Source organism: Schistocerca gregaria, unplaced genomic scaffold, assembly GCF_023897955.1.
Source record: "Schistocerca gregaria isolate iqSchGreg1 unplaced genomic scaffold, iqSchGreg1.2 ptg001059l, whole genome shotgun sequence".
In the NCBI taxonomy this organism is placed as follows: Eukaryota; Metazoa; Arthropoda; class Insecta; order Orthoptera; family Acrididae; genus Schistocerca; species Schistocerca gregaria.
Genome location: NW_026062405.1, coordinates 212501 through 220000, shown reverse-complemented (window position 1 = coordinate 220000; position 7500 = coordinate 212501). Strand labels below are relative to the sequence as shown.

At 54.1% G+C, this 7500-nt stretch overlaps 3 non-coding genes across 3 annotated transcripts in view; all 3 read left to right on the top strand.

Annotated features, from left to right (window-relative positions):
- Positions 1-4007: 4007 nt before the first annotated feature.
- Positions 4008-5900, top strand: LOC126327712 (small subunit ribosomal RNA). Its single transcript, XR_007561400.1, has one exon. It is a non-coding gene; the product is annotated as a small subunit ribosomal RNA (ribosomal RNA).
- A 361-nt stretch (positions 5901-6261) lies between these two features.
- On the top strand, positions 6262-6416 carry LOC126327784 (5.8S ribosomal RNA). Its single transcript, XR_007561467.1, has one exon. It is a non-coding gene; the product is annotated as a 5.8S ribosomal RNA (ribosomal RNA).
- Positions 6417-6604: 188 nt separating this feature from the next.
- The window catches only part of LOC126327747 (large subunit ribosomal RNA), a 4222-nt gene continuing 3326 nt past the window's right edge, over positions 6605-7500 (top strand). The window contains exon 1 of the ribosomal RNA XR_007561434.1: positions 6605-7500. This exon is cut by the window's right edge and continues 3326 nt beyond it. This is a non-coding gene — a ribosomal RNA (large subunit ribosomal RNA).

Below are 7500 nucleotides of genomic sequence, written 5' to 3'. Positions count from 1 at the left end.
CACAACGTGAATCGCACGTCAGCCAGACACTCGAACATGCACCACTCTCGGCCTGCAACGGAGACACACAATACGTAAACATCTGGAATGCGACAATGTCGAGTGCATCCTCTCTGCCACATTGCACCGTCGACACTATGATAACCAGAGCAGTAGGTCCACCTATAAAAGCACAATACCCCACTCCTCCGACAACTACCATTGCTCAGATAAACCAACACCACCAACACACATCCTACACAGACGGGCACCAAATATCACCCCCCGCCCTCGTGTTATACCACATGAAAAATTGCAGAAGTGAGAGAGACACAGACCCGCCAGCCTCTTGCTACAAGCATCGCACCGACGTGACATATCTGACGGTGACTCAGGCATCCGCGTACTGCCACCACTATCCACCCCCCCCCCCCCACTCTCTCTGCCCCCTTCCCACACAATACCGAATTTAACCAAGATTATCGCTTAACCTAACTGTGGATGTACCAGATTATCGCTTAACCTAACTGTGGCTGTACCAGATTATCGCTTAACCTAACTGTGGCTGTACCAGATTAACGCTTAACCTAACTGTGGCTGTACCAGATTATCGCTTAACCTAACTGTGGCTGTACCAGATTATCGCTTAACCTAACTGTGGCTGTACCAGATTATCGCTTAACCTAACTGTGGCTGTACCAGATTATCGCTTAACCTAACTGTGGCTGTACCAGATTATCGCTTAACCTAACTGTGGCTGTACCAGATTATCGCTTAACCTAACTGTGGCTGTACCAGATTATCGCTTAACCTAACTGTGGCTGTACCAGATTATCGCTTAACCTAACTGTGGCTGTACCAGATTATCGCTTAACCTAACTGTGGCTGTACCAGATTATCGCTTAACCTAACTGTGGCTGTACCAGATTATCGCTTAACCTAACTGTGGATGTACCAGATTATCGCTTAACCTAACTGTGGTTGTACCAGATTATCCCTTAACCTAACTCAATTTGCCCCTTAACCTAACTCAATTTGCCCCTTAACCTAACTCAATTTGCCCCTTAACCTAACTCAATTTGCCCCTTAACCTAACTCAATTTGCCCCTTAACCTAACTCAATTTGCCCCTTAACCTAACTCAATTTGCCCCTTAACCTAACTCAATTTGCCCCTTAACCTAACTCAATTTGCCCCTTAACCTAACTCAATTTGCCCCTTAACCTAACTCAATTTGCCCCTTAACCTAACTCAATTTGCCCCTTAACCTAACTCAATTTGCCCCTTAACCTAACTCAATTTGCCCCTTAACCTAACTCAATTTGCCCCTTAACCTAACTCAATTTGCCCCTTAACCTAACTCAATTTGCCCCTTAACCTAACTCAAGTTGCCCCTTAACCTAACTCAAGTTGCCCCTTAACCTAACTCAAGTTGCCCCTTAACCTAACTCAAGTTGCCCCTTAACCTAACTCAAGTTGCCCCTTAACCTAACTCAAGTTGCCCCTTAACCTAACTCAAGTTGCCCCTTAACCTAACTCAAGTTGTCCCTTAACCTAACTCAAGTTGTCCCTTAACCTAACTCAAGTTGTCCCTTAACCTAACTCAAGTTGTCCCTTAACCTAACTCAAGTTGTCCCTTAACCTAACTCAAGTTGTCCCTTAACCTAACTCAAGTTGTCCCTTAACCTAACTCAAGTTGTCCCTTAACCTAACTCAAGTTGTCCCTTAACCTAACTCAAGTTGTCCCTTAACCTAACTCAATTTGCCCCTTAACCTAACTCAAGTTGCCCCTTAACCTAACTCAAGTTGCCCCTTAACCTAACTCAAGTTGCCCCTTAACCTAACCCACGTTGTCCCTTAACCTAACCCACGTTGTCCCTTAACCTAACCCACGTTGTCCCTTAACCTAACCCACGTTGTCCCTTAACCTAACCCACGTTGTCCCTTAACCTAACCCACGTTGTCCCTTAACCTAACCCACGTTGTCCCTTAACCTAACCCACGTTGTCCCTTAACCTAACCCACGTTGTCCCTTAACCTAACCCACGTTGTCCCTTAACCTAACCCACGTTGTCCCTTAACCTAACCCACGTTGTCCCTTAACCTAACCCACGTTGTCCCTTAACCTAACCCACGTTGTCCCTTAACCTAACCCACGTTGTCCCTTAACCTAACCCACGTTGTCCCTTAACCTAACCCACGTTGTCCCTTTGCCTAACATAGTTCACTGCTCGGAATCTCTGGTGTCGTTGTTATCCTCATGTAGATGTCTTGCGAGTGTTGCTTACTTTCCACATATTCCCGCTATCCACTGTCAATTGTACTGCAATAGGACTATATCGGCCCCCCCCCTCCCTCTGTCCCTCTCTTTGTGTCTCTGTCCTCTCAAGCTGGTCGGTCTGGCGTTTGAGTGTTAAATGAGCCTCGCAGCTGTTCAGTTGCATTCAGATGTCGACGCCCTCAGTGTACGTCGTGGTATGGTCTGTGTCCATTGTCCGCTGATGTCGTACGCGTAACCCACACGCTGTACCGATCATCGGTCGTTACGTACAGAGTGAAGTAGTGTGATACGTGTGACCGTACGCTGGCTGTGCCCAACGGTGTCGAATCTCAATTTCCATATGTTGTGCTCGATGCTACTTGTCTCGTCTCCCAATAACAGCTAGGTTGCACTGTGGTACGCCGTAGAGGCGTGTGGGAGGAACGTACGAACGCATTGTATGTCACCCTGGGTCGCTGGGTGTGGTGGTGCGGTGAGTCAGGTCAGGTCAGGTCAGGTCAGGTCAGCGTGAGCCGTCTGATGTAGTGACGCGTGTATTCCGACTTTGTCGTATTGCCTCACACAAAGTGCTACCCTGGTGGACCGCGTTCCATATCTGGGACATGCCGCAGATGCCGGTTGACAGTGGATCGCGGAAGGGACATCGCATACGTGCGCGGGCCACCTTCCACGTGTTCTCTTCTGCACATGTCGCAGTGTGTATGTGGTCTGATGTAGCGTGTCGTGACACATGACATCCTGGCATGCAAGAATTGTTGAATTCGCAAATGTAGGTGGACATCTACGTTTACTGCCCAAGATACGCAAATGAACTGGAAATCCGTTGTTGAGCGGTTGTTCACGCTGGAGGTGAATCTGTAATGGCGACGATCGGTACAGCTATTAACCGGTTGTTTCAGCGGTACCCGCCACATCCACACACGTGACTAGGCCCATGTGGGTATGAAGCGATACGCGGCGGTGGCTTGGTGGGACTGTTCCCGGCCGGTGAAGGGGGGCCGCCCGGCGTGTTGGCCGCGCGCTGCGTGGGCGCACGCGCAACAGCCGGCTGGTGGGGGGCGCCGAGTGGCAGGAGCGCCAGCAGACGGGCCCGGCAGGCGGCGCAGCTACGCTGCGGCGCACCCTGCACGCGGCGCCTGGCGGCCAAAGTTGGTTCAGCCGAGCCCGGTGCGAAGCGCGGTGGACATCTGCAGTGTGCTGGTCTGATTGAGGACTGTGTGCGTTGAGGATGCGCCGCCGCCTGGCACTCGGCGCCGCGACGCCGTCTGCTGCTCGGTCGCCCCAGCGGTTCTCGCAGGTGGTTTGTATCGCAGTTGTGCGGACGTGTTGGCGCGTGCGCTGTGCTGGGAGAGTTCGCTTCTGCACCCAAGTGGGGCTTTGCCCTTGTGTGGCGCTGGCGTTGGAGCTGCCGGTCACCATAGGTGGCGCGTGTTGTCTCCCGCCGGCAATGCCACGACAGCACGCTCCCGGGCCTCTGTCGGCAGCGGCAAGCTCAGTTGGGAGCAAGGGTGTTTGCACTAAAACCGTCTACTCGCCTAACTCCGGGTGATTGCGCCTCTCTCGAAACCGACCAAGTACCTAGGACGGCGCTGCGCGCCGCCGGGACCTGAGAGGGTTTCGAGGTGTATCGTGCAGGGGAGCTCGGCCTCCTCCTGTTTGCAGAATAATTGAGCGGACGCTTGCGTGTTCGCGCGGGCCCCCGGGACACACTCCCGGGCGGCCGGCTGCTCAGCTCTAGTTGACGCAGCTCCCTGGTTGATCCTGCCAGTAGTCATATGCTTGTCTCAAAGATTAAGCCATGCATGTCTCAGTACAAGCCGCATTAAGGTGAAACCGCGAATGGCTCATTAAATCAGTTATGGTTCCTTAGATCGTACCCACGTTACTTGGATAACTGTGGTAATTCTAGAGCTAATACATGCAAACAGAGTCCCGACCAGAGATGGAAGGGACGCTTTTATTAGATCAAAACCAATCGGATTGGCTTGTCTGGTCCGTTTGCCTTGGTGACTCTGAATAACTTTGGGCTGATCGCACGGTCCTCGTACCGGCGACGCATCTTTCAAATGTCTGCCTTATCAACTGTCGATGGTAGGTTCTGCGCCTACCATGGTTGTAACGGGTAACGGGGAATCAGGGTTCGATTCCGGAGAGGGAGCCTGAGAAACGGCTACCACATCCAAGGAAGGCAGCAGGCGCGCAAATTACCCACTCCCGGCACGGGGAGGTAGTGACGAAAAATAACGATACGGGACTCATCCGAGGCCCCGTAATCGGAATGAGTACACTTTAAATCCTTTAACGAGTATCTATTGGAGGGCAAGTCTGGTGCCAGCAGCCGCGGTAATTCCAGCTCCAATAGCGTATATTAAAGTTGTTGCGGTTAAAAAGCTCGTAGTTGGATTTGTGTCCCACGCTGTTGGTTCACCGCCCGTCGGTGTTTAACTGGCATGTATCGTGGGACGTCCTGCCGGTGGGGCGAGCCGAAGGGGTGCTTTCGCGTCCCGAGGCGGACCCCGTTTAAATCCTACCAGGGTGCTCTTTGTTGAGTGTCTCGGTGGGCCGGCACGTTTACTTTGAACAAATTAGAGTGCTTAAAGCAGGCAAGCCCGCCTGAATACTGTGTGCATGGAATAATGGAATAGGACCTCGGTTCTATTTTGTTGGTTTTCGGAACCCGAGGTAATGATTAATAGGGACAGGCGGGGGCATTCGTATTGCGACGTTAGAGGTGAAATTCTTGGATCGTCGCAAGACGAACAGAAGCGAAAGCATTTGCCAAGTATGTTTTCATTAATCAAGAACGAAAGTTAGAGGTTCGAAGGCGATCAGATACCGCCCTAGTTCTAACCATAAACGATGCCAGCCAGCGATCCGCCGCAGTTCCTCCGATGACTCGGCGGGCAGCCTCCGGGAAACCAAAGCTTTTGGGTTCCGGGGGAAGTATGGTTGCAAAGCTGAAACTTAAAGGAATTGACGGAAGGGCACCACCAGGAGTGGAGCCTGCGGCTTAATTTGACTCAACACGGGAAACCTCACCAGGCCCGGACACCGGAAGGATTGACAGATTGATAGCTCTTTCTTGATTCGGTGGGTGGTGGTGCATGGCCGTTCTTAGTTGGTGGAGCGATTTGTCTGGTTAATTCCGATAACGAACGAGACTCTAGCCTGCTAACTAGTCGCGTGACATCCTTCGTGCTGTCAGCGATTACTTTTCTTCTTAGAGGGACAGGCGGCTTCTAGCCGCACGAGATTGAGCAATAACAGGTCTGTGATGCCCTTAGATGTTCTGGGCCGCACGCGCGCTACACTGAAGGAATCAGCGTGTCTTCCTAGGCCGAAAGGTCGGGGTAACCCGCTGAACCTCCTTCGTGCTAGGGATTGGGGCTTGCAATTGTTCCCCATGAACGAGGAATTCCCAGTAAGCGCGAGTCATAAGCTCGCGTTGATTACGTCCCTGCCCTTTGTACACACCGCCCGTCGCTACTACCGATTGAATGATTTAGTGAGGTCTTCGGACTGGTACGCGGCATCGACTCTGTCGTTGCCGATGCTACCGGAAAGATGACCAAACTTGATCATTTAGAGGAAGTAAAAGTCGTAACAAGGTTTCCGTAGGTGAACCTGCGGAAGGATCATTACCGACTAGACTGCATGTCTTTCGATGTGCGTGTCGTGTCGCGCAACACGCTACCTGTACGGCAGTGGCCGTGCGCCGCGTGCGGAACCACACGTGCCTCTCAAAACTAGCGGAAGTGTTGTTGTTGTGTGGTACGAGCGCTGAAGCTCTGGAGCGGCTGGCCTGCGGTACCTGGCGCCTGGCGCCGGTTTTGAATGACGTTCGCCCGAGTGCCTGTCCGCTCCGGTGTGGAGCCGTACGACGCCCATCGGCTGTGAGGCCGTTGGACACAAAAAAATAGTGGAACAGGGGCCGTCAGACGCCTCAGTCCCGCAAATGCTACTGTCTTGAAAGAGACAGTGGGAGACTGAAAAGGAAAAGATCACCCAGGACGGTGGATCACTCGGCTCGTGGGTCGATGAAGAACGCAGCAAATTGCGCGTCGACATGTGAACTGCAGGACACATGAACATCGACGTTTCGAACGCACATTGCGGTCCATGGATTCCGTTCCCGGGCCACGTCTGGCTGAGGGTCGGCTACGTATACTGAAGCGCGCGGCGTTTGTCCCGCTTCGGAGACGTGGGAGTGTCGTGGTCGCCTGTGTGGCCGGCCGCGTCTCCTTAAACGTGCGATGCGCGCCCGTCGCCTGGCGGTTCGCATACCGGTACTTTCTCGGTAGCGTGCACAGCCGGCTGGCGGTGTGGCGTGCGACACCTCGTACAACGACCTCAGAGCAGGCGAGACTACCCGCTGAATTTAAGCATATTACTAAGCGGAGGAAAAGAAACTAACAAGGATTCCCCCAGTAGCGGCGAGCGAACAGGGAAGAGTCCAGCACCGAACCCCGCAGGCTGCCGCCTGTCGTGGCATGTGGTGTTTGGGAGGGTCCACTACCCCGACGCCTCGCGCCGAGCCCAAGTCCAACTTGAATGAGGCCACGGCCCGTAGAGGGTGCCAGGCCCGTAGCGGCCGGTGCGAGCGTCGGCGGGACCTCTCCTTCGAGTCGGGTTGCTTGAGAGTGCAGCTCCAAGTGGGTGGTAAACTCCATCTGAGACTAAATATGACCACGAGACCGATAGCGAACAAGTACCGTGAGGGAAAGTTGAAAAGAACTTTGAAGAGAGAGTTCAAAAGTACGTGAAACCGTTCTGGGGTAAACGTGAGAAGTCCGAAAGGTCGAACGGGTGAGATTCACGCCCATCCGGCCACTGGCCCCCGCCCTCGGCAGATGGGGCCGGCCGCCCGCGCGGAGCAATCCGCGGCGGGGTCGTGTCCGGTTGCCTTTCCACTCGCCGCGGGGTGGGGCCGTTCCGGTGTGCGGTGGGCCGCACTTCTCCCCTAGTAGGACGTCGCGACCCGCTGGGTGCCGGCCTACGGCCCGGGTGCGCAGCCTGTCCTTCCGCGGGCCTCGGTTCGCGTCTGTTGGGCAGAGCCCCGGTGTCCTGGCTGGCTGCTCGGCGGTATATCTGGAGGAGTCGATTCGCCCCTTTGGGCGCTCGGGCTCCCGGCAAGCGCGCGCGGTTCTTCCCGGATGACGGACCTACCTGGCCCGGCCCCGGACCCGCGCCGCTGTTGGCTCGGGATGCTCTCGGGCGGAATAATCGCTCCCGTCAGCGGCG